We start from the raw sequence: 26,326 nt of genomic DNA, 5'->3' as shown, positions 1-26,326 counted from the left end.
TTTTTCGGCAGCGGGCAGAGTCTGCTGGTATTGAGGAGGGGGATCTTTCTGTGGGCAGCAGGCAGCTGGACCATGGAGGTAACAGGTAAAGGATCCGGAGCTATCCGGAAGCTCCACAGTGAGTATAGGAGCAGGCGCTGCGGAACAAAGAGTCTCAGCCTTCAGACTAATTGCGATGCTTGGCCCCACCGTTTCCAGTCTTCCCTGTCTTGGACTACATTTCCCATTGTCCCTCGCGGGCTTGAGTTATGTTGGTACCCCCAATTCAGTGCCCAGTTTCTCAGCCAACTGGTAGATTTAGGGCAGTTTGGGAAGTGTTCTCCACCTTCTGAAATTAGGGATGTTTTGCATTCAGTACTATGTTTGCCCTTATTTATTCTGAGACGAAATCTTGTTTTATTATATCTATTGCATATTAAAGGAGAGCTGGCGTTGATTACGATACATTTAAAACAGTAAAATAATTTTAAAAAGCATTTATTCATTTGCATGTGTGTGTGGGTGTTTTGCATGCATGTATTGTCCTTAGAGAACAGAAGAAGGTGTTGGATCTCGAAGTGGTGTTACATACAAGTTGGCAGTCGCCATGTGTGTGCTGAGATTCCAATCTGAGTCCTCCCCAGGGGCAGCAAATTCTCATAGCCATCTCAGTTAAAAATTTTAACAGTTTTAAGCACCGGGGTTAATGAGCGATTAGGAAAGAATAACATACCCAAGTGCGAGTATAGTCTTCTAAAGGGAGATCTTGTTTTATATTATATATATATATATTGCAGGAGTTCCAAAACATTTTAGAACCAGAGCACACTAGAGTAGACACAGTACTCAGGACATCTAAATGATCTAGGTTTAGGTTCACTGTCCAACCGTTGAGTGAGTCACAGGCTATTCGCGCAATCGGATGTTGTACCAGTAAATGGTGCTTATAATAAGGAGGTGCTTCCTATTACATCACACTTAGTACTTACAAGTTAGAAGTATTTGTAACGTGACAGGGATTCCTTTATGACCCTTTACGAGGTAGCATTTGTCCAATGAACTCAAGAGGTAGTTAAATGACAATGAAACAAAACCTTGGATTTTTTTTTTGTTTTTGTTTTTGTTGTTATTCATTTGGGGAGCGGGGCTTGTATGCCATGAACACTGGAGCGGAGGACAGAGGACAACTTGCAGGAGTAGATTCTCTCCTCCCACCGTGTCAGACTTCTATGTAAGTCAAACTCGGCTTGTCACACTTCACAGCTAGTGCCTTTACCCTTTACGGCGCCATTTCATTGGCTACCTACGATGCTTTTCTGTTCTGTTGCTTTGTTTTATTATGTTTTGAACCCATCTCTCAGTAGCTTGGTAGTTTGATTTCTTTTTGCAAAGTTGTGCAAAGGATCCAGTTGTGCTAGTCATGAGTAACTTCCCTTGATAACTGCTGTTTGTCTGAGACGGGGTCTCTCTGTGTAGCCTTGGCTGTCCTGGAACTCCCCCTGTAGGCCCGGCTGGCTTCTGCTTTCCAAGTGCTGGAATTAAATTCATGAGCTACCAATGCCTGGCTTTATTTATTTTTTGAGAGGGGAAGTCTCTATGTAGCCCTGATTGGCCTGGAGCTCACAGAGATACACTTCCCTCTGCCTCCTGAGTGCTGGGATTAAAAGTCTGTGTCACTGTGCCCAGCCCTCAGTATCATATTTTTAGATTTTGATTTTTAAAAATTTGTGTCATGTGTGTGTTTGTATTGGTACATGTGAGTGTGGTTGCTTGAAGAGTCTAGAAGAGGGTGTGCTGTCTTCTGGAACTGAAGTTACAGGCAGCTGTGAACTGCCAGTTGTGGGTGCTGGGAACTGATCCCACGTTCTCCGCAAGGGCAGCGAGTACTCTTAACCACTGAGCCATCTCTTGCCCCTTGAAATCAAGTTTGATCATTGGGTGTCATATTCTATTATTATGGCTGTGCCAAAAAAGATTCTACACTTAACTGCTTGTGGAATCACTGATTTTGTGGGTTTTTTTTCTTCAGCGGATATGATTGTGTGCGCAGCTTTGCACACAACTGTGTCTGCTCCATCTAATTGGGCGATTTTTCTCTACAGTGTCACCCTATTTCTCCACTCAAAGTAGGTCGAGTTTGGGCTGTGGCGTTCTTTGTGAGTTTGGAAGTTGTAGAAATGGCTGGGTTGACTTGAGAGTGGTTCCATTTGATGCATGGGAGAATGAAATGGCCGAGTGCTGTGAATGCTGGAAGTCCTGTGGAGTCTGGGTTGTGCACATTTTGCAAGCTCTCCTCGCTCCCTGGTCGAGGAGAGCCTTCACTGTCTTCTGAGTACCGTGTGGGTCTGGAATAGGTCTGAGGACCTCTGTCTGAGCTTTGCACTACCTGTGGTATTTCAGGACACAGGAGAGGAAGCACCACTCATTCTATACCTCTTCTGCAGTAGCTAAATTGGCCTGCTGGTGATGGGTGACAGTTTAACCTAGCTCTCTATAATGGGCAGTTAGAGAAAAACAGGTGGGGACATACCATGGCATTCAGGGAGCTTCGAGGCAAGCTTAGACCTCCATGTTTGCTTTTTCCTCAGCTCTGACACCTGAGGACTCTGTCATAGAGTTCTCCCCAAGAGAGAAACCTGGAGGAAGATCCATCAGTCCTTGGATTCCTGAAAGTCATGCTGCTCGTGAGTTTTAAAGTCATGTAAATATTTGTTATCCCGAGACTTCCCACTCGGATTCCATGAGTTAATCTGGTCCCCTGAGATCTGTTTAAGTGAAAAAAAAAAAACATGGTCAGCTAGGCCCTTTCTTGTTGTTCCATTTTCTCTGACAAATGCGATTTGTTAATTCAGTAGAGAGATTTTCCTAGCAGATCTTTCTTTCCCCTCATGAAGTGGGAACTCAAATTTGAAAGGAGAGAGTGACCACACAGGAAAATGGGGAGGTGGTGTTGATCACCGTTTCAGCCCTTGGTTTATGGCCCTGCCTTGGAAGAGATTGATGTTTGGGTGTGAGGGAGATGCCATGACCATGACAATGCTAGAAGCTACTCACACACCTTCTTCAGCAAAGCCATGCCCACCACAAGGCCACACCTCCTAATAGTGCCACTCTCTACAAGCCTATGGGGGACATTTTCTTTCAAACCACCACACTAAGCATTCGTGTCTTTCTCCACCAGCTCCTTCAGTTGTAACACGAGAGAAGTACAGAGCTGAGGATCCTAGGAATAGCAAGTGGGATTCTCAGACCGCGGGTTGGTGCGCGAGTTCTCAGAGCTTTGAAGCGCTTTAGAGATCTGATGTCTGCTTTGGCCCACTATGAGGACGTTTTAGTCATTCTTTTCACTTATGTGTAGTTCATAAAAGTATAATGCTTATGCTGTGTTCTGAGTAATGGTGAGCTGAGCTTGGCAACAAACTCTGGACTAGATGTGAAGCTCCTTGTCCTAAGATACACTTTGAGACAGGGTCCTACAACATAGCGCTAGCTGGCCTGGAACCCGGTCTGTAGATCAGGTTGGTCTCAGACTCGCAGTGATCCACCTGCCTTGGCTCTTGGAGTACTGGTGTTATAGGTACACGATACCGTGGTGGTTATAAAATATTGAAATATTTTCTTAAAATATTTAGTGTTGTAGAAATATTTAATCCCAGCCCTCTACAATTTAGGGAACAGTTCATCAAATATTTGTTATTCCATAAATTAGACGTGACACTTCTTCCCTGAATTGAACATTTATGCCTTCTAATGTTTGCTACCATGAGAAAAAATCATCTAACCTTTGAATTTTCATCCCAGACCTATACACAGAAATGTTGGCCCGCAGCAAGGTGGGCTATGTGAAAATATTTTACCACTGTGTCTTCCTTGTGCTCATTTTCTTCTTGACAGCCGGTTCCAGCTGTGGTGTGCGAGAACCACCCCTTCCTGCAGAGATCTCCAGCTCCTGTCATCCCACCGTGAACCAGTCCCTGAATGAAATATTCACACCTCATTCATACTTCTGGTTTCAGGGTTCAGAACTGTTCAGGGATGCAGCCATAACTTTCTCCCAGGAAGAGTGGGAGTGCCTGGAGCCTGTTCAGAGGGATTTGTACAGAGATGTGATGTTGGAGAACTCCAGCCACCTGGTCTCACTGGGTAAAGTGGTGTGGTTAGTTATCGGGTATCCTTGGCATAGCCCTTCCCGGTCAGTTAACCATTGGGTGTCTTTCAATTCCGTGTCTGGTTACTTTTGAGCTAACAAAAGGCAGCCAGTTGTTTGAAGCCATGTTTTCTGCTACTCTTAGGTCACTATTACATTTTTTGTTTTGTTTTGTTGTTTGTTTTTTCTTTGTTTTGGCCCTTCCTGCAATTATCTCCCTACTCAGTGACAGGTCCCTGGATCTGAATTCCAAGGCCTCTCAGTGTAACCACCTGGTGGTTTTCTCTCCTCTTCTCCAGGTCTTGCCATGTCCAAACCTGATGTGATATCCATCCTAGAGCAAGGTAATGAGCCCTGGGTACAGGAAAGGGCCACAGCAGTAGTGCTGGGTTCAGGTGAGTGCCAGACCTCGTCAGGAGCCAGAGGCTCAGAACACCTCACTAATGTTGCCACTTTGCACCTTTAGAGTTAAGCAGAATTAGAAATCCCCAGTATTTGGAAGGCTTTGTATAGTATAGAATTAGGAATGGCCTTACTTAGAAGAGTAGAAACGTGGAATGAACCTACAAAACTCAGTTATTTGAAGTGGATACGGTAGAGAAAACTGCAATTTGGAGAAAGGAGAGCCTTTGAAAGCTTGTTTTTTTGGGGGGGGTGGTGGGTGGGCTTTTTGAAAGGCAGTTTCTCCGTGTAGCCCTACTTGTCCTGGAACTTGCTCTTTGGTCCAGGCTGGCCTTGAACTCAGAGATCTGCCTGCCCTGCCTCCTGAGTGCTAGGATTAAAGGTGTGTGCCACTCCCTGCACCTCTAGCTCTAAAGCTATTTCTTTACAAGTAGCTAAAGTAATTTTTCCACATGACCAGAATAGAACAAGCACTCTGGGGTCACCGGAGTTCCCACAGCTCTGTCCATGAAGGTGTAGATTGCTCGTCCATCAAGCCAGTAGTTTAATGTCCATGGCCTGCTCTACTCTTAGCCCCCTTCCTTCTTAAGATGATAGGCAGCTGTTCTAGCCTTTGAGTGGGTCAGTATATAAGTGGGCATCCTAATATTTGGAGTCTGTCTCACCAGGTGGTTAGACCACAGTAGATACTTCTCAATTTTCTCTTGACCAATTAACTGGTGTTTGAGAAAAAAAAACTTTACTCTGTGACCTTTTCTTTTTTCTTTTTTTAAAATTTTATTTATTTTTCCACCGCAGATTTTATTCCCCTTTTGTTCACCCTCTAAAACAGTTCCACAACCCATACCTCCTCCCCGCCCCTGCCACCCCCTACGCACCCCGTCTCTACAAGGATGTCCCCACCTTACCAGACCTCTAAACTTCCTGGGGCCTCCAATCTCTTGAGGGCTAGGTGCATCTTCTCTGACTGAACCCAGACCCTGGAGTCTTCTGATGTATATGTGTTGGAGGCCTCATCTCAGCTGGTCTAAGCTGCCTGGTTGGTGATTCAATGTCTAAGAGAGCTCAGGGGTCCAGGTTAATTGAGACTGCTGGGTTGCCCTCCCTCCTCCTCAGCTTCCTCCAGCTTTTCTCTAATTCAACCAGAGGGGTCAGCAGCTTCTGTTCATTGCTTTGGTGGACATCTCTGTATCTGACTCTTTCAGCTGCTTGTTGGGTCTTTCGGAGGGCAGTCATGTTAGATCCCTTTTTGTGAACACCCCATAGCCTCAGTAATGGTGTCAGGTCTTGGGGACTCCCCTTGTGCTGTACCCCACTTTGGGCCTGTCACTGGACCTTCTTTTCCTCAGGCTCTTCTCCATTTCTTTCTTTCTTTCCTTCTTTCTTTCTTTCTTTCTTTCTTTCTTTCTTTCTTTCTTTCTTTCTTTCTTTCTTTCTTTCTTTCTTTCTTTCTTTTTTGGTTCTTTTTTTTCGGAGCTGGGGACCGAACCCAGGGCCTTGTCCTTCCTAGGTAAGCGCTCTACCACTGAGCTAAATCCCCAGCCCCACTCTTCTCCATTTCTATCCTGCATTTTTTTCAGACAGGAAGAATTAATGAGTCAGAGCTTTGACTGTGGGATAGCAAACCCATCTCTTACTTGATGCCCTGTCTTTCTGCTGGAGGTAGGTTCAGTCAGTTCCCTCTCCCCACTGTAGGCATTTCATTTAGCTCCCCCCCCCCACTTTGAGCCCTGAGAGTCTCTCACTTCCCAGGTCTTTGGCACATTCTAGAGGGTCCTCCCGACCTCTGTTTCCATTCTTTCTGCTGGTCCTACTCTGTGACTTTTTCACCTTGCTTTGTCCTTCAGTGTCCTAGGGATTGATTATGTTTGTGGCATACATACTCGAGGTGAAAGCAGCCAATGTCTTCCTCACAGACTCTGATGCCTCTTTGACAGCATTTCTTACTTTCCAATCTAGAAGCGTCTTATTCTCCTGCTGCCTTCACCCAGTACATTCTCAAACAGAGTGAGTGGACTTCAGGTGCTGCTGTGATTGTGCAGTCCTCTGGGGTCATCTGCTTCATGAACTTTATGAACATATTCAGGAGCAGTTGCTGCTTTCACCCATGGTTCATTGCATCAGACTGTAAATGAGCCTTTTTACTATTGATGTCAGTTGCAGTTAAGCTGCTACTGTGACTCAAGTCACGTGCCAGGTAGAACTGGATGGACTACACCCTGGAGCCTTTAAAAATTATGTGTGTGTGTGTGTGTGTGTGAATGCCTGTATGCTGAGGCAATTGTGTGAAGGTTAAACGATAACGTCTGGGAGTGGATCCCTTACCTGACTAAGATAGAGTTTCTCTTAGTTTTTGGCCATACTGCATAATCCAGGCTATTCCAGGAGCTTCCAGGTGATTCTTTACTGTTTTGTGTCCTCCCTCCCTTCCTTTTTTGCCTCTCATCTAATTGTAGGAGTGCTGGGATTACAGACATAGCTAGTGCATCTGACTTCTTCTAGGTCCTGGGATTAAACTCAGGTTGTGAGGCTTTGGTGCATTTATGCACGGAACTATGTTGCCTTCTCCAGTGCAGTTTCTTCTTATAATCTGAATAAGATCAACGCGTGTTGCCGCAGAAGTCTCACACCCGGTAAACTGCAGTCTAAGCAAGGCACGAGGTCATCCTTTCCACAGTTCCCTTTAAGCCTTGGAAAAGTCTAAGGGAGACTACTCCAGAGTTGACAATGGCCACAGCAGTTAGTCAAATTTCAGGAACAGGAAACCACAGCAGAGAGGGAGGACCCTGTGTGCCTGAGGATTGGTGCTGTGCTGTTGCCAAGTCCCGGAAGACAGATGTGCCACATGCTTTTTTTTTTCCCCCATTATTTATTTATTTAAAATATAGTGTTATATCTATTTCCATCACGTTATATATTATTAACATTATAGAGATTATTTAAAGTACACAGATAATTAAGCATATAGTATATGGTATATGGAAATGCAATTTATTTTATATAAAACGTAGTCATACACAGATTTTAATATCCTCTTGGCTTCTAGAACCAATGCACCATTATGTGGAGAATTACTATATGTCTACCTTCATGGAGGGGTTTTTGCATAATCTTCTTTCTTAGAGATTTATCTAGTATATAAAACATTGTCTTCCCACAAGGTGTAATCTTTTCTTTGGACAAACAACTGTGTAACTTACTTTTACAAGGCATACTTGCTGTACCTGCTCAAGGACTAGGTCTACTGTTATCGATAAGAACTCTTATATTTTGATGACTATTTCACATACTGTTTTAATTATAAACTATGTATAGACACAGCTAAACAGGGCAGAATTTTTGCTATTGTGATGTTAATGAGGAGACTGAATTAACAAAAATATAATTCTTTAAGGCCATCAGGAATGCTCCTCACAAATCTAAGAAGGAGCAAAAATTATAATTCTTTTTTTCTTTTTTTATCTTTATTAACTTGAGTATTTCTTATTTACATTTCGATTGTTCCCCTTCCCAGTTTCCGGGCCAACATCCCCCTAACCCCTCCCACTCCCCTTCTGTATGGGCTTCCCCTCCCCATCCTCCCCCCATTACCACCCTCCCCCCAACAATCATGTTCACTAAGGGTTCAATCTTGGCAGGACCAAGGGCTTCCCCTTCCACTGGTACTCTTACTAGGCTATTCATTGCTACCTATGAGGTTGGAGTCCAGGGTCAGTCCATGTATAGTCTTTGGTTAGTGGCTTAGTCCCTGGAAGCTCTGATTGCTTGGCATTGGTGTTCATATGGGGTGTCGAGCCCCTTCAAGCTCTTCTAGTCCTTTCTCTGATTCCTTCAATGGGGGTGCCATTCTCAGTTCAGTGGATTGCTGCTGGCATTCGCCTATGTATTTGCTGTATTCTGGGTGTGTCTCTCAGGAGAGATCTACATCCGGCTCCTGTCAGCCTGCACTTCTTTGCTTCATCCATCTTATCTAGTTTGGTGGCTGTATATGTATGGGCCACGTGTGGGGCAGGCTCTGAATGGGTGTTCCTTCTGCCTCTGTTCTAAACTTTGCCTCCCTATTCCCTGCCAAGGGTATTCTTGTTCCCCTTTTAAAGAAGGAGTGAAGCATTCACATTTTGGTCATCCTTCTTCAGTTTCATGTGTTCTGTGTATCTAGGGTAATTCGAGGATTTGGGCTAATAGCCACTTATCAATGAGTGCATACCATGTGTGTTTTTCTGTGATTGGGTTACCTTACTCAGGATGATATTTTTCAGTTCCATCCATTTGCCTATGAATTTCATAAAGTCATTGTTTTTGATAGCTGAGTAATATTCCATTGTGTAGATGTACCACATTTTCTGAATCCATTCCTCTGTCGAAGGGCATCTGGGTTCTTTCCAGCTTCTGGCTATTATAAATAAGGCTACTATGAACATAGTGGAGCATGTGTCTTTGTTATATGTTGGGGCATCTTTTGGGTATATGCCCAAGAGAGGTATAGCTGGATCCTCAGGTAGTTCAATGTCCAATTTTCTGAGAAACCTCCAGACCGATTTCCAGAATAGTTGTACCAGTCTGCAATCCCACCAACAATGGAGGAGTGTTCCTCTTTCTCCACATCCTTGCCAGCATATGCTGTCACCTGAGTTTTTGATCTTAGCCGTTCTCACTGGTGTGAGGTGAAATCTCAGGGTTGTTTTGATTTGCATTTCCCTTATGACTAAAGATGTTGAACATTTCTTTAGGTGTTTCTCAGCCATTCAGCATTCCTCAGCTGTGAATTCTTTCTTTAGCTCTGAACCCCATTTTTTAATAGGGTTATTTTTCTCCCTGCGGTCTAACTTCTTCTTCTTCTTTTTTTTTTTTTTTTTTTTTTCCGGAGCAGGGGACCGAACCTAGGGCCTTGCGCTTCCTAGGTAAGCGCTCTACCACTGAGCTAAATCCCCAGCCCCGCGGTCTAACTTCTTTGTATATTTTGGATATAAGCCCTCTATCTGTTTTAGGATTGGTAAAGATCTTTTCCCAATCTGTTGGTTGCCGTTTTGTCCTAACCACAGTGTCCTTTGCCTTACAGAAGCTTTGCAGTTTTATGAGATCCCATTTGTCGATTCTTGATCTTAGAGCATAAGCCATTGGTGTTTTGTTCAGGAAATTTTCTCCAGTGCCCATGTGTTTGAGATTCTTCCCCACTTTTTCTTCTTTTAGTTTGAGTGGATCTGGTTTGATGTGGAAGTCCTTTATCCACTTGGACTTAAGCTTTGTACGGGGTGATAAGCGTGGCTCGATCTGCATTCTTCTGATGTTTTTTTTTTTTTATTTTTTATTAACTTGAGTATTTCTTATATACATTTCGAGTGTTATTCCCTTTCCCGGTTTCCGGGCAAACATCCCCCTCCCCCCTCCCCTTCCTTATGGGTGTTCCCCTCCCAACCCTCCCCCCATTGCCGCCCTCCCCCCATAGACTAGTTCACTGGGGGTTCAGTCTTAGCAGGACCCAGGGCTTCCCCTTCCACTGGTGCTCTTACTAGGATATTCATTGCTACCTATGGGGTCAGAGTCCAGGGTCAGTCCATGTATAGTCTTTAGGTAGTGGCTTAGTCCCTGGAAGCTCTGGTTGCTTGGCATTGTTGTACTTTTGGGGTCTCGAGCCCCTTCAAGCTCTTCCAGTTCTTTCTCTGATTCCTTCAACAGGGGACCTATTCTCAGTTCAGTGGTTTGCTGCTGGCATTCGCCTCTGTATTTGCTGTATTCTGGCTGTGTCTCTCAGGAGCGATCTACATCCGGCTCCTGTCGGTCTGCACTTCTTTGCTTCATCCATTTTGTCTAATTGGGTGGCTGTATATGTATGGGCCACATGTGGGGCAGGCTCTGAATGGGTGTTCCTTCAGTCTCTGTTTTAATCTTTGCCTCTCCCTTCCCTGCCAAGGGTATTCTTTTTCCTCATTTAAAGAAGGAGTGAAGCATTCACATTTTGATCATCCGTCTTGAGTTTCGTTTGTTCTAGGGATCTAGGGTAATTCAAGCATTTGGGCTAATAGCCACTTATCAATGAGTGCATACCATGTATGTCTTTCTGTGATTGGGTTAGATCACTCAGGATGATATTTTCCAGTTCCAACCATTTGCCTATGAATTTCATAAAGTCATTGTTTTTGATAGCTGAGTAATATTCCATTGTGTAGATGTACCACATTTTCTGTATCCATTCCTCTGTTGAAGGGCATCTGGGTTCTTTCCAGCTTCTGGCTATTATAAATAAGGCTGCGATGAACATAGTGGAGCACGTGTCTCTTTTATATGTTGAGGCATCTTTTGGGTATATGCCCAAGAGAGGTATAGCTGGATCCTCAGGCAGTTCAATGTCCAATTTTCTGAGGAACCTTCAGACTGATTTCCAGAATGGTTTTACCAGTCTGCAATCCCACCAACAATGGAGGAGTGTTCCTCTTTCTCCACATCCTCGCCAGCATCTGCTGTCACCTGAGTTTTTGATCTTAGCCATTCTCATTGGTGTGAGGTGAAATCTCAGGGTTGTTTTGATTTGCATTTCCCTTATGACTAAAGATGTTGAACATTTCTTTAGGTGTTTCTCAGCCATTTGGCATTCCTCAATTGTGAATTCTTTGTTTAGCTCTGAACCCCATTTTTTAATAGGGTTATTTGTTTCCCTGCGGTCTAACTTCTTGAGTTCTTTGTATATTTTGGATATAAGGCCTCTATCTGTTGTAGGATTCGTAAAGATCTTTTCCCAATCTGTTGGTTGCCGTTTTGTCCTAACCACAGTGTCCTTTGCCTTACAGAAGCTTTGCAGTTTTATGAGATCCCATTTGTCGATTCTTGATCTTAGAGCATAAGCCATTGGTGTTTTGTTCAGGAAATTTTTTCCAGTGCCTATGTGTTCCAGATGCTTCCCTAGTTTTTCTTCTATTAGTTTGAGTGTGTCTGGTTTGATGTGGAGGTCCTTGATCCACTTGGACTTAAGCTTTGTACAGGGTGATAAGCATGGATCGATCTGCATTCTTCTACATGTTGCCCTCCAGTTGAACCAGCACCATTTACTGAAAATGCTATCTTTTTTCCATTGGATGGTTTTGGCTCCTTTGTCAAAAATCAAGTGACCATAGGTGTGTGGGTTCATTTCTGGGTCTTCAATTCTATTCCATTGGTCTATCTGTCTGTCTCTGTACCAATACCATGCAGTTTTTATCACTATTGCTCTGTAATACTGCTTGAGTTAAGGGATAGTGATTCCCCCTGAAGTCCTTTTATTGTTGAGGATAGCTTTAGCTATCCTGGGTTTTTTGTTATTCCAGATGAATTTGCAAATTGTTCTGTCTAACTCTTTGAAGAATTGGATTGGTATTTTGATGGGGATTGCATTGAATCTGTAGATTGCTTTTGGTAAAATGGCCATTTTTACTATATTAATCCTGCCAATCCATGAGCATGGGAGATCTTTCCATCTTCTGAGGTCTTCTTCAATTTCTTTCCTCAGTGTCTTGAAGTTCTTATTGTACAGATCTTTTACTTGCTTGGTTAAAGTCACACCGAGGTACTTTATATTATTTGGGTCTATTATGAAGGGTGTCGTTTCCCTAATTTCTTTCTCGGCTTGTTTCTCTTTTGTATAGAGGAAGGCAACTGATTTATTTGAGTTAATTTTATACCCAGCCACTTTGCTGAAGTTGTTTATCAGCTTTAGTAGTTCTCTGGTGGAACTTTTGGGATCACTTAAATATACTATCATGTCATCTGCAAATAGTGATATTTTGACCTCTTCTTTTCCGATCTGTATCCCCTTGATCTCCTTTTGTTGTCTGATTGCTCTGGCTAGAACTTCAAGAACTATATTGAATAAGTAGGGAGAGAGTGGGCAGCCTTGTCTAGTCCCTGATTTTAGTGGGATTGCTTCAAGTTTCTCTCCATTTAGTTTAATGTTAGCAACTGGTTTGCTGTATATGGCTTTTACTATGTTTAGGTATGGGCCTTGAATTCCTATTCTTTCCAGGACTTTTATCATGAAGGGGTGTTGAATTTTGTCAAATGCTTTCTCAGCATCTAATGAAATGATCATGTGGTTTTGTTCTTTCAGTTTGTTTATATAATGGATCACGTTGATGGTTTTCCGTATATTAAACCATCCCTGCATGCCTGGGATGAAGCCTACTTGATCATGGTGGATGATTGTTTTGATGTGCTCTTGAATTCGGTTTGCCAGAATTTTATTGAGTATTTTTGCGTCGATATTCATAAGGGAAATTGGTCTGAAGTTCTCTTTCTTTGTTGTGTCTTTGTGTGGTTTAGGTATAAGAGTAATTGTGGCTTCGTAGAAGGTATTCGGTAGTGCTCCATCTGTTTCAATTTTGTGGAATAGTTTGGATAATATTGGTATGAGGTCTTCTATGAAGGTTTGATAGAATTCTGCACTAAACCCGTCTGGACCTGGGCTCTTTTTGGTTGAGAGACCTTTAATGACTGCTTCTATTTCCTTAGGAGTTATGGGGTTGTCTAACTGGTTTATCTGTTCCTGATTTAACTTCGATACCTGGTATCTGTCTAGGAAATTGTCCATTTCCTGAAGATTTTCAAATTTTGTTGAATATAGGTTTTTATAGTAAGATCTGATGATTTTTTTGAATTTCCTCTGAATCTGTAGTTATGTCTCCCTTTTCATTTCTGATTTTGTTAATTTGGACGTACTCTCTGTGTCCTCTCGTTAGTCTGGCTAAGGGTTTATCTATCTTGTTGATTTTCTCAAAGAACCAACTTTTGGTTCTGTTGATTCTTTCTATGGTCCTTTTTGTTTCTACTTGGTTGATTTCAGCTCTGAGTTTGATTATTTCCTGCCTTCTACTCCTCCTGGGTGTATTTGCTTCTTTTTGTTCTAGAGCTTTTAGGTGTGCTGTCGAGCTGCTGACATATGCTCTTTCCTGTTTCTTTCTGCAGGCACTCAGCGCTATGAGTTTTCCTCTTAGCACAGCTTTCATTGTGTCCCATAAGTTTGGGTATGTTGTATCTTCATTTTCATTAAATTCTAAAAAGTTTTTAATTTCTTTCTTTATTTCTTCCTTGACCAGGTTATCATTGAGTAGAGCATTGTTCAATTTCCACGTATATGTGGGCATTCTTCCCTTATTGTTATTGAAGACCAGTTTTAGGCCGTGGTGGTCCGATAGCACGCATGGGATTATTTCTATCTTTCTGTACCTGTTGAGGCCCGTTTTTTGACCAATTATATGGTCAATTTTGGAGAAAGTACCATGAGGAGCTGAGAAGAAGGTATATCCTTTTGCTTTAGGATAGAATGTTCTATAAATATCCGTTAAGTCCATTTGGCTCATGACTTCTCTTAGTCTGTCGACATCACTGTTTAATTTCTGTTTCCATGATCTGTCCATTGATGAGAGTGGGGTGTTGAAATCTCCCACTATTGTTGTGTGAGGTGCAATGTGTGTTTTGAGTTTTAGTAAGGTTTCTTTTATGTATGTAGGTGCCCTTGTATTTGGGGCATAGATATTTAGGATTGAGAGTTCATCTTGGTGGATTTTTCCTTTGATGAATATGAAGTGTCCTTCCTTATCTTTTTTGATGATTTTTAGTTGGAAATTGATTTTATTTGATATTAGAATGGCTATTCCAGCTTGCTTCTTCTGACCATTTGCTTGGAAAGTTGTTTTCCAGCCTTTCACTCTGAGGTAGTATCTGTCTTTTTCTCTGAGGTGTGTTTCCTGTAGGCAGCAGAATGCAGGGTCCTTGTTGCGTATCCAGTTTGTTAATCTATGTCTTTTTATTGGGGAGTTGAGGCCATTGATATTGAGAGATATTAAGGAATAGTGATTATTGCTTCCCTTTATATTCATGTTTGGATGTGAGGTTATGTTTGTGTGCTTTCATTCTCTTTGTTTTGTTGCCAAGACGATTAGTTTCTTGCTTCTTCTAGGGTATAGCTTGCCTCCTTATGTTGGGCTTTACCATTTATTATCCTTTGTAGTGCTGGATTTGTAGAAAGATATTGTGTAAATTTGGTTTTGTCATGGAATATCTTGGTTTCTCCATCAATGTTAATTGAGAGTTTTGCAGGGTACAGTAACGTGGGCTGGCATTTGTGTTCTCTTAGGGTCTGTATGACATCAGTCCAGGATCTTCTGGCCTTCATAGTTTCTGGCGAGAAGTCTGGTGTGATTCTGATAGGTCTCCCTTTATATGTTACTTGACCTTTTTCCCTTACTGCTTTTAATATTCTTTCTTTATTTTGTGCGTTTGGTGTTTTGACAATTATGTGATGGGAGGTGTTTCTTTTCTGGTCCAATCTATTTGGAGTTCTGTAGGCTTCTTGTATGTCTATGGGTATCTCTTTTTTTAGGTTAGGGAAGTTTTCTTCTATGATTTTGTTGAAGATATTTACTGGTCCTTTGAGCTGGGAGTCTTCACTCTCTTCTATACCTATTATCCTTAGGTTTGATCTTCTCATTGAGTCCTGGATTTCCTGTATGTTTTGGACCAGTAGCTTTTTCCACTTTACATTATCTTTGACAGTTGAGTCAATGATTTCTATGGAATCTTCTGCTCCTGAGATTCTCTCTTCCATCTCTTGTATTCTGTTGGTGAAGCTTGTATCTACAGCTCCTTGTCTCTTCTTTTGGTTTTCTATATCCAGGGTTGTTTCCATGTGTTCTTTCTTGATTGCTTCTATTTCCATTTTTAATTCCTTCAACTGTTTGATTGTGTTTTCCTGGAATTCTTTCAGGGATTTTTGTGTCTCCTCTCTATGGGCTTCTACTTGTTTATTTATGTTTTCCTGGAATTCTTTCAGGGATTTTTGTGTCTCCTCTCTATGGGCTTCTACTTGTTTATTTATGTTTTCCTGGAATTCTTTCAGGGATTTTTGCGATTCTTTCAGGCATTTTTGCGATTCCTCTCTGTAGGCTTCTACTTGTTCTCTAAGGGAGTTCTTCATGTCTTTCTTGAAGTCCTCCAGCATCATGATCAAATATGATTTTGAAAATAGATCTTGCTTTTCTGGTGTGTTTGGATATTCCATGTTTGTTTTGATGGGAGAATTGGGCTCCGATGGTGCCATGTAGTCTTGGTTTCTGTTGCTTGGGTTCCTGCGCTTGCCTCTCGCCATCAGATTATCTCTAGTGTTACTTTGTTCTGCTATTTCTGACAGTGGCTAGACTGTCCTATAAGCCTGTGTGTCAGGAGTGCTGTAGACCTGTTTTCCTCTCTTTCAGTCAGTTATGGGGACAGAGTGTTCTGCTTTCGGGCGTGTAGTTTTTCCTCTCTATAGGTCTTCAGCTGTTCCTGTGGGCCTGTGTCTTGAGTTCACTAGGCAGCTTTCTTGCAGCAGAAAATTTGGTCTTACCTGTGGTCCCGAGGCTCAAGTTCGCTCGTGGGGTGCTGCCCACGGGCTCTCTGCAGCGGCAGCAACCAGGAAGACCTGTGCCGCCCCTTCCGGGAGCTTCAGTGCACCAGGGTTCCAGATGGTCTTTGGCTTTTTCCTCTGGCGTCCGAGATGTGTGTGCAGGGAGCAGTCTCTTCTGGTTTCCCAGGCTTGTCTGCCTCTCTGAAGGTTTAGCTCTCCCTCCCACGGGATTTGGGTGCAGAGAACTGTTTATCCGGTCTGTTTCTTTCAGGTTCCGGCAGTGTCTCAGGCAGGGGTCCTGCCGCTCCTGGGCCCTCCCCCACGGGAGCCCAGAGGCCTTATACAGTTTCCTCTTGGGCCAGGGATGTGGGCAGGGGTGAGCAGAGTTGGTGGTCTCTTCCGCTCTGCAGCCTCAGGAGTGCCCACCTGACCAGGCGGTTGGGTCTCTCTCTCACCGGGTCTGGGAGCAGAGAGCTGCTGCGGGCCGGGATCTGCGGGTGTGGGACTTCCGGTAAACACAGAACGTGCCCGGTCCTAGAGAAATTCTGCTTCCGTGTGTCCCAAGCTCACCAGGCAGCTTTCTTGCAGCAGAAAATTTAGTCTTACCTGTGGTCCCGAGGCTCAGGTTCGCTCGTGGAGTGCTGCCCACGGGCTCTCTGCAGCGGCAGCAACCAGGAAGCGATCTGCATTCTTCTACATGCTGACCTCCAGTTAAACCAGCACCATTTGTTGAAAATGCTATCTTTTTTCCATTGGATGGTTTTGGCTCCTTTGTCAAAAATCAAGTGACCATAGGTGTGTGGGTTCATTTCTGGGTCTTCAATTCTATTCCACTGGTCTATCTGTCTGTCTCTGTACCAATACCATACAGTTTTTATCACTATTGCTCTGTAATACTGCTTGAGTTCAGGGATAGTGATTCCCCAGGAAGTCCTTTTATTGTTGAGGATAGTTTTAGCTATCCTGGGTTTTTTGTTATTCCAGATAAATTTGCAAATTGTTCTGATTAACTCTCTGAAGAATTGGATTGGTATTTTGATGGGGATTGTATTGAATCTGTAGATCGCTTTTGGTAAAATGGCCAGTTTTACTATGTTAATCCTGCCAATCCATGAGCATGGGAGATCTTTCCATTTTCTGAGGTCTTCTTCACTTTCTTCCTTCAGAGGCTAGAAGTTCTTATCATACAGATCTTTCACTTGCTTGGTTAAAGTCACACCAAGGTATTTTATATTATTTGGGACTAATATGAAGGGTGTTGTTTCCCTAATTTCTTTCTCAGCTTGTTTCTCTTTTGTGTAGAGGAAGGCTACTGATTTATTTGAGTTAATTTTATACCCAGCCACTTTGCTGAAGGTGTTTATCAGGTTTAGGAGTTCTGTGGTGGAACTTTTGGGATCACTTAAATATGCTGTCATATAATCGGCAAATGATAATTTGACTTCTTTTCCAATCTGTATCCCCTTGATCTCCTTCTGTTGTCTGATTGCTCTGGCTAGAACTTCAAGAACTATATTGAATAAATAGGGAGAAAGTGAGAGCCTTGTCTAATCCCTGATTTTAGTGGGATTGCTTCAAATTTCCCTCCATTTAGTTTAATATTAGCTACTGGCTTGCTGTATATGGCTTTTACTATGTTTAGGTATGGGCCTTGAATTCCTATTCTTTCCAGGACTTTTATCATGAAGGGGTGTTGAATTTTGTCAAATGCTTTTTTAGCATCTAATAAAATGATGATGTGGTTTTTATCTTTCAGTTTGTTTATATAGTGGAGTACGTTGATGGTTTTCCATATATTAAACCATCCTTGCATGCCTGGGATGAAGCCTACTTGATCATGGTGGATGATTGTTTTGATGTGCTCTTGGATTCGATTTGCAAGAATTTTATTGAGTATTTTTCCGTCGATATTCATAAGAGAAATTGGTCCACTTTGTGTGGTTTAGGTATAAGAGTAATTGTGGCTTCATAGAAGGAATTAGGTAGCGCTCTGTTTCAATTTTGTGGAGTAGTTTGGATAGTATTGTTATGAGGTCTTCTATGAAGGTCTGATAGAATTCTGCACTGAACCCATCTGGACCTGGGCTCTTTTTGGTTGGGAGGCCTTTAATGACTGCTTCTATTTCCTTAGGAGTTATGGGGTTGTTTAACTGGTTTATCTGTTCCTGATTTAACTTCGGTACCTGGTATCCGTCTAGGATATTGTCCATTTCCTGCAGATTTTCAAGTTTTGTTGAAAAAAGGCTTTTGTAGTAGGATCTTATGATTTTTTGAATTTCCTGATTCTGTAGTTATGTCTCTCTTTTCATTTCTGATTTTGTTAATTTGTACACACTCTCTGTGTCCTCTCGTTAGTCTGGCTAAGGGTTTATCTATCTTGTTGACTTTCTCAAAGAACCAACTTTTGGTTCTGTTGATTCTTTGTATGTTCCTCGTTGTTTCTACTTGGTTGATTTCAGCTCTGAGTTTGATTATTTCCTGCCTTCTACTCCTCCTCGTGTATTTGCTCCTTTTTGTTTTAGAGCTTTTAGGTGTGCTGTCAAGGTGCTGACATATGCTCTCTCCTGTTTCTTTCTGCAGGCATTCAGAGCTATGAGTTTTCCTCTTAGCACAGCTTTCATTGTGTCCCATAAGTTTGGGTATGTTGTACCTTCATTTTCATTAAATTCTAAGAAGTCTTTAATTTCTTTCTTTATTTCTTCCTTGACCAGGTTATCATTGAGTAGAGCATTGTTCAACTTCCATGTATATGTGGGCATTCTTCCCTTATTGTTATTGAAGACCAGCTTTAGGCGGTGGTGGTCTGATAGCACGCATGGGATTATTTCTATCTTTCTGTACTTGTTGAGGCCTGTTTTTTGACCAATTATATGGTCAATTTTGTAGAATGTACCATGAGGAGCTGAGAAGAATGTATATCCTTTTGCTTTAGGATAGAACGTTCTATAAATATCTATTAAGTCCATTTGGTTCATGACTTCTCTAGTCTGTCTACGTCTCTGTTTAATTTCTGTTTCCATGATCTGTCCATTGATGAGAGTGGGGTGTTGAAATCTCCTACTATTATTGTGTGAGGTCCAATGTGTGTGTTGAGCTTTAGTAAGGTTTCTTTTATGTATGTAGGTGCCCTTGTATTTGGGGCATAGATATTTAGGATTGAGAGTTCATCTTGGTGGATTTTTCCTTTGATGAATATGAAGTGTCCTTCCTTATCTTTTTTGATGACTTTTAGTTGAAAATTGATTTTATTTGACATTAGAATGGCTACTCCAGCTTGCTTCTTCAGACCATTTGCTTGGAAAGTTGTTTTCCAGCCTTTCACTCTGAGGTAGTGTCTGTCTTTGTCTCTGAGGTGTGTTTCCTGTAGGCAGCAGAATGCAGGGTCCTAATTGGGTATCCAGTTTGTTAATCTATGTCTTTTTATTGGGGGGTTGAGATCATTGATGTTGACAGATATTAAGGAATAGTGATTATTGCTTCCTGTTATATTCATATTTGGATGCGAGGTTATGTTTGTGTGCTTTTCTTCTCTTTGTTTGTTGCCAAGACGATTAGTTTCTTGCTTTTTCTAGGGTGTAGCTTGCCTCCTTATGTTGGGCTTTACCATTTATTACCCTTTGTAGTGCTGGATTTGTAGAAAGATATTGTGTAAATTTGGTTTTGTCATGGAATATCTTGGTTTCTCCATCTATGTTAATTGAGCGTTTTGGTGTATACAGTAACCTGGGCTGGCATCTGTGTTCTCTTAGGGTCTGTATGACATCTGTTCAGGGTCTTCTGGCTTTCATAGTCTCTGGTGAGAAGTCTGGTGCAATTCTGATAGGTCTGTCTTTATAGGTTACTTGACATTTTTCCCTTACTGTTTTTTAATATTCTTTCTTTGTTTTGTGCGTTTGATGTTTTGACTATTATGTGACGGGAGGATTTTCTTTTCTGGTCCAATCCATTTGGAGTTCTGTAGGCTTCTTGTATGTTTATGGGCATCTCTTTCTTTAGGTTAGGGAAGTTTTCTTCTATGATTTTGTTGAAGATATTTACTGGTCCTTTCACCAGACTGGGAGTCCTCACTCTCTTCTATACCTATGATCCTTAGGTTTGATCTTCTCATTGAGTCCTGGATTTCCTGTATGTTTTGGACCAGTAGCCTTTTCTGTTTTACATTATCTTTGACAGTTGTGTCGATGGTTTCTATGGAATCTTCTGCTCCTGAGATTCTCTCTTCTATCTCTTGTATTCTGTTGGTGATGCTTGTGTCTATGGCTCCTTGTCTCTTCCTTTGGTTTTCTATATCCAGGGTTGTCGCCCTTTGTGCTTTCTTTATTGCTTCTATTTCCATTTTTAATTCCTTCACCTGTTTGTGTTTTCCTGGAATTCTTTCAGGAATTTTTGTGATTTCTCTCTATAGGCTTCTACTTGTTTATGTTTTCCTGCGTTTCTCTAAGGGAGTTCTTTATGTCTTTCTTGAAGTCCTCCATCATCATGATCAAATGTGATTTAAAATCAAGATCTTGCTTTTCTGGTGTGTTTGGGTATTCAGTGTTTGCTTTGGTGGGAGAATTGGGCTCCAATGTTGCCAAGTAGTCTTGGTTTCTGTTGCTTGGGTTCCTGTGTTTGGCTCTCGCCATCAGGTTGTCTTTGTTCTGCTATTTCTGGCAGTGGCTAGACCTTTCTATAGGCCTGTGTGTCAGGAGTGCTGTAGACCTGTTTTTCTGTTTTCTTTCAGCCAGTTATGGGAACAGAGTGTTCTGCTTTCAGGCATGTAGTCTTTCCTGTCTACTGGTCTTCAGTTGTTCCTGTGGGCATGTGTCCTGAGTCCACCAGACAGGTCACTTGGAGCAGAAAAGGTGGTCTTACCTCTGGTCCCGGGGCTGAAGTTGCTCCTGGGGGGCTGTGTTTGAGCTCTCCATGAGGGTGGCAACCAGAAGGGCCTGCCCTGCCTTTTCCCGGGGCCTTGGTTGGCGTTAGGTGTTTTCCTCTGGAGTCAGAAATGTGGGCAGAGTGTAGTCTCTTCTGGCTTCCTAGGTGTGTCTGCCCCTCTGAAGGTTTAGCTCTCCCTCCCACCGGATTTGGGTGCAGGGTTCTGTTGATTGGGTCCCTTCAGATCCGGGTGGTGTCTGCACGGCAGGGGACCTGCAGCTTGAGTGCCCCTATCTTCCTGTTCCCAGAGGCCCTATACAGTTTCCTCTTTGGCCAGGGATGTGGGCAGGGGTGGGCAATATCGGTGGTCTCTCCTGCTCTGCAGTCTCAGGAGTGCCCACCTGGCCGGGTGGTGAGCTCTCTCTCCCACAGGGTTTGGGAGCAGGGAGCTGTGGCCCAGGTCACATGCTTTTAAATGCAGACACAGGACAAGGACCCAGCCCCTCACCCCTCCATCACTTTCTTTTCCCTTTTGGTTAACTGAGATAGAGTTTCTCTGTGTAACCCTGTCTGTCCTTGAACTCGCTCTGTAGCTCAGGCTGGCTTTGAACTCACAGAAATCTGTCCGCCTCTGCCTCTCTGCCTCTTTGCCTCTCTGCCCCGCCCCGCCCCGCCCCGCCTCCACCTCTGCCTGGAGTGCTAGGACTAAAGGTGTGTGTCACTACCACCTGGCTTCCATCACTTTTTAAATTTTTGGTTAAATATACATAACCAAAGTACCATGTTAACTGCTATTTAAAGCACACAGTTCAGCAATATTAAGATCATTCACATTGTGTGATTCCACCCACATTCCATCACCTGATCTTCAGAGCATCTGGCAAAATCCTTATGATTTTTGTAGATGCGTTTCTACTAGAGTATAATTTACATGCTGGATATTGGCAAGTTCGTGCACCTGTGTTGCCACAGTCAAGATTTGTACCCTGCTCTGCACAACCCCTGAAGCCCCAGCCCAGGAAGCCTGCCATTTACAGAAGTTACTCTTGATTATATTTCTGTCCTTATGCTGCGACCCTTTAACATGCTTCCTCATGTTGTGGTGACCCCAGTCATAACATTATTTTCCTTGCCACTTCCTAACTGTAATGTTGCTGTTAGGAACCGTAATGTAAACATGTGTTTTCCTATGGGGGTGAACTCTGTGAAAGGGCCATTTGATCCCAGAGAGGTCTTGTCCCACAGGTTGAGAATTGCTGATATAGGCTCTACTGGTGTTTTTCTAAGCATGGTTCAGAGTTACACTGTTTTAGAACTAGTATAACACTCTGTCTTTATCCACTTTTCATTTCTAGTGCTGCCTTCCCCTCCATTCTGTTTGTCTAATTTCAAATTGCTTAGCCATTTTCAAGGGTGTATAGATGTCAAGCCTTAATATGTGTGTGTGTGTGTGTGTGCGCGCGCGTGCGCATGTGCGCATGTGTACACACATATGTGTGTATATATATACATATATATATCTTCCATATATATGTGTGTGCATACACACACACACATACACACACACACACAAAATCTCATCAGGCAAGGATATATTAGAAAGATAATTAATCACAGTGAATAAAAGACGAACCAGGAAATGATGGTAATTGTAGGCACTGGGCCTATAACACAAGTTAGAGTGTAGTAAACATCAGCATGCTTCCAAGGGTAATCTTGGCAATGTCTTGGTCGCCTACAAACAAACATTTGGCTCTCCATGCTCCCCAACAGATTGCTTGGCTAGAGTGTGGGAAAGAAGATCTTCCCCCATGGAGTCACACAACAGAGCCACTGCCTTTCCAGCTGTCACCATGGGATACTTGTGTGTGACCCACATACACCATGCCGGGAACCCTGACAAGAATGCTGAGCAGTGACTAGGAAGGGGGCAAGCAGAGGCGTACATTTCTTGCTGGTGACCCTCCTGAGTGCCTTCCAGTTTTCACCATAGTTTTCTTCTTCTGGAAAAAAGAAAAAAAAAATAGCTGTCTTTTGGCTTCTCTCCTTTTTCAGCATTGGAGTCTGGATGTGGTACCAAGATAACGCCCTCCAAGCAACGCACTCATGAGGAGGACTCCCCACAGTGGGCGACAACAGAAAGCCTTCCAAGCTGCAGTCTTGAGAGCGCAAGTCTCTGAAATGACTGGGAAGGCAAAGGCCTATTTGATAGACAAGCAGGCAATCCAGCCAGAAACGCCGGGCCAGTGTTAATCTGTCACCAAGAAATGCCCGCATTAAACCAGCACATGTCTCTTACTTTTTACCAGACAAAGTCCCGTAGGTATAAAAAACACAGAAGAGACTTCTGTAAAGAGCAGTTCCTTATTAACCAAGAACTTGGTTACGAATGAGAAACCCTACAAGTGTAGGCAGTGTGGGAAGGCTTTTAAATACGGCTTGTGACTAATCCAGCATGAGAACATTCATTCGGGCAAGAAGCCTTATGAGTGTTAAGAGTGTGGGAAGGCCTTCAATTCTGGTTCTAATTTCATAGAACACCAGAGAGTTGATACAGGCGAGAAACCTTATGCGTGTAAAGACTGTGCTAAAGCCTTCAGTCGAAGGTCTTAGCTCATTGAGCATCAGAGAATCCATACTGGGGAGAAACCCTATCAATGTAAGGAGTGTGGCAAGGCCTTCAATCGTATCTTACATCTCAAAGTACATCACAGAATCCATAGTGGGGAAAGCCCTATGTGTGTAAAGAGTGTGGGAAGACCTTTAGTCACAGGTCTCAGTTGACTCAACATCACACTGTTCATACTGGCAAGAAACTCTTTGAGTGCAAAGAGTGCGGGAAGGCTTTTAATCAAGGGTCCATTCTAATCTAACACCAGAGAATTCATACGGGAGAGAAACTACAAGTGTAAGGCATGTGGCAAGGTGTTTAGAGTGAACTCACAGCTTAAGCAACATCACAGAATTCACACTGGAGAGAAGTCGTACCAGTGTAAGGTTTGCAAAAGGGCCTTCAAGCGGGTCTCACATCTCACAGTACATTATAGAATTCATATGGCTGAGAAGCCGTTCGAATGTGAGGAATGGGAAAACGCCTTTAGTCACTGCTCACAACTGACTCAACGTCCGATGATCCATTCCGAGGAAAAGCCCTACAAGCATAAGGGATGCCGGGAGAGCATAAATCATGATCCAACATCCGAGCCCCGAGGCTGCGTGATAGAGGAACACATGTGAACATAGTAAATGTAGAAAAGCCAGCCCTTGGCACTTACCCACTACTAATCATCGGGGAATTGGTTGGCAAGCAACCACGTGAGTGGAAGTAATGCAAAGAGCCCATTAGCTTAGGGTAATCACAGGTTGTGCATCTTCAAGGAAGGGTAGATAAGCACGCTGCACATGAGACACCACTATCCCATTTATTCTAAATGAAAAAATGTGTATGTTGTCTCCCAACACAATCCTAGTCGTGGGATTTTTGCGTTGTTTAAGGTTTGTTGTTTGTTTGTTTTGAGGCAAGGTCTGTCTCTGCAGCCCTAGCTGGCCTGGAGTTTGCTATGTAAACCAGGCTGACCTGAAACTCAGAGAGATCTGCCTGCCTCTCCCTTCAGGGTATATTAGATGTGTGTGCCACAACACCCAGTTTTAGCAACAAGGAAAAGAAAGCCAAATCATTCTTCATTTAGTATTTTTTCAAACTCCATGAACTGCAAGAAAAAGAATGGCTTGATACTTTTACATGCTAAGAAAGGTAAGATGAAGCTATAACTAGGGTGTGGTGGCCCACACCTTGAATCCTTGGCACTTGGAAGGCAGAAGCAGAAGGTTCTCTGAGTTCTAGCCCAGCTGGCTACACAGTGAGACCCTGTCTCCAAACAATAACAACAACTCCATCCCCAAAAGCACAGAGGAATTTAAAGATTTTTTTTGTTTAGAAATCTCTCTCTCTCTGTGTGTGTGTGTGTGTGTGTGTGTGTGTGTGTGTGTGTGGAGAGAGAGAAAGAGAGAGAGAGAGAGAGAGAGAGAGAGAGAGAGAGAGAGAGAGATCAGAGGGCAGACTTGTGGAGTCACGTCTTTCTGTCTTCCTTTATGAGGGTTGCAGACATTGAACTTTGATCATCAGGCTTATCCACTGAGCTACCTCACTGGCCTTTTTAATAATTAAAAAAAAATTTAACTCCCAGAGGAATGAATGGTTTGCAAGTTTTAAATACATGCTTGTATATGAAAATTCAAATGAGTATCCAAACACACTAAATGAAGGGGTCAGAATTACAAAACAGCTATGCATGGTGGTGAGTGCTTGGAATCTTAGCTCTTAAGTTGAGGCAGGAGGATTGCCACAAGTCAAGGCCAGCTTGGGCTACATGGTGATGCACTAAAACACAAAGTACCAAACATCCAGGCAATAGATCTAAAACAAAAAAAGGTAGTAGTCTCGTGTTTTGTTTTGTTTAATAGTCCAAGGAATTTTTCTAAATTCGGTTATTTATAAGATTGGGGCCTGGACAAGATATGACTGTGTAGTCCTGGCTAGTCTCCAGTTTGGGGCAGTCCTCACTAGATCTGGGATTTTAGGCATGAGACCCAAAGTCTGACTCTATTTCTAATCTGAAATGTTCATAATCTCTGTAGACACTATATTTTCATGGCTTCCAAACTAGAAGGCATAAAAATCTAGAGTAAAAGGTCTTCCTGTCCTATGCCCGAGTCTTATATTCCTCTCAGTTATTTCTTCCTGTTTCAGGTATAGCCTTGATTTTGGAGAGTTTCTCAATTTCTACGTAGTTCGATTGTTTTGGGGTCCTCATTTGACTTGTATCACAGGTAGAATTTTAGTGCTCACCTGTTTTGCTGCTCGCCTGTCAGTGGTACCCAGTTATTGGTAGCATCTGCCTCTTGCTTTATTATTTTATTTTTTATTTTTTTTATTTTTTTTTTCAGAGCTGAGGACCGAACCCAGGGCCTTAAGCGCTCTACCACTGAGCTAAATCCCCAACCCTGCCTCTTGCTTTAGAGTCTTGTCGCTGTGGGCTTTTCCACCTGGAATCTAATGGAGGCTTCTGGAAAGAAGTTCATGTCCTAACGAGAGATGTTAGCCTATCAAACCGATTTGCAACAGAAAATGTACCTCAGGGTGGAGGGCCTTTGAGGCCATGCAGTGAGAAGGAACAAACAGCTACCACTGCATCCTCAAAGTGATGCCCCAACCCACTCCCTGATCTAGCTTTGCACTCTCTGATTACAATGCACTTGATTTTTCTTATATGATCCTATAATTTTGCTGTTATTTTAAAGATCTTAATTGCTGTGTTTTATTACCCGTGAACAAGACTAGATAGATGGCAGAGACCTCAGGGACTGATGAACATCAAGAGGGAAAGAGAGATAGAGGCTCCTATTGAACATTTCAACGCACCTTGAAATACTATAGGCGTCAGTTTATGGGAGTGGGGTGGAGATCATCATTAACATCTATGATAGAGAACAGTGCCAGCACCAGAAAATCCCCACAGTGCCCTTGAAATGCTATTTCCTTGTTCTTTGTATTAGTTTTCCTTCTATTGCTGTGATAAACATTGTGAGCA

General features: G+C 42.7%; 1 long non-coding RNA gene and 1 pseudogene across 5 annotated transcripts in view; one reads left to right on the top strand and one right to left on the bottom strand.

The window, feature by feature from the left end:
- Positions 1–25,441, top strand: Znf829l-ps1 (zinc finger protein 829 like, pseudogene 1; annotated as a pseudogene). The gene is given in 5 exon segments (NR_175270.1): positions 1–85; positions 2,568–2,663; positions 3,996–4,112; positions 4,426–4,521; positions 22,791–25,441. The product of NR_175270.1 is annotated as a zinc finger protein 829 like, pseudogene 1 (transcript).
- The window catches only part of LOC134482884 (uncharacterized), an 11,876-nt gene continuing 7,862 nt past the window's right edge, over positions 22,313–26,326 (bottom strand). For all 4 annotated transcript variants that reach the window (XR_010059558.1, XR_010059559.1, XR_010059561.1 and 1 more), the window contains one exon: positions 22,313–22,738. This is a non-coding gene — a long non-coding RNA (uncharacterized LOC134482884). The remainder of the gene's footprint in view (positions 22,739–26,326) is intronic.

Source organism: Rattus norvegicus, chromosome 1 (assembly GCF_036323735.1).
Source record: "Rattus norvegicus strain BN/NHsdMcwi chromosome 1, GRCr8, whole genome shotgun sequence".
Taxonomy (NCBI): Eukaryota; Metazoa; Chordata; class Mammalia; order Rodentia; family Muridae; genus Rattus; species Rattus norvegicus.
The sequence above is the reverse complement of the archived record's forward strand: the minus strand, read 5'-3'. Positions and strand labels throughout refer to the sequence as shown.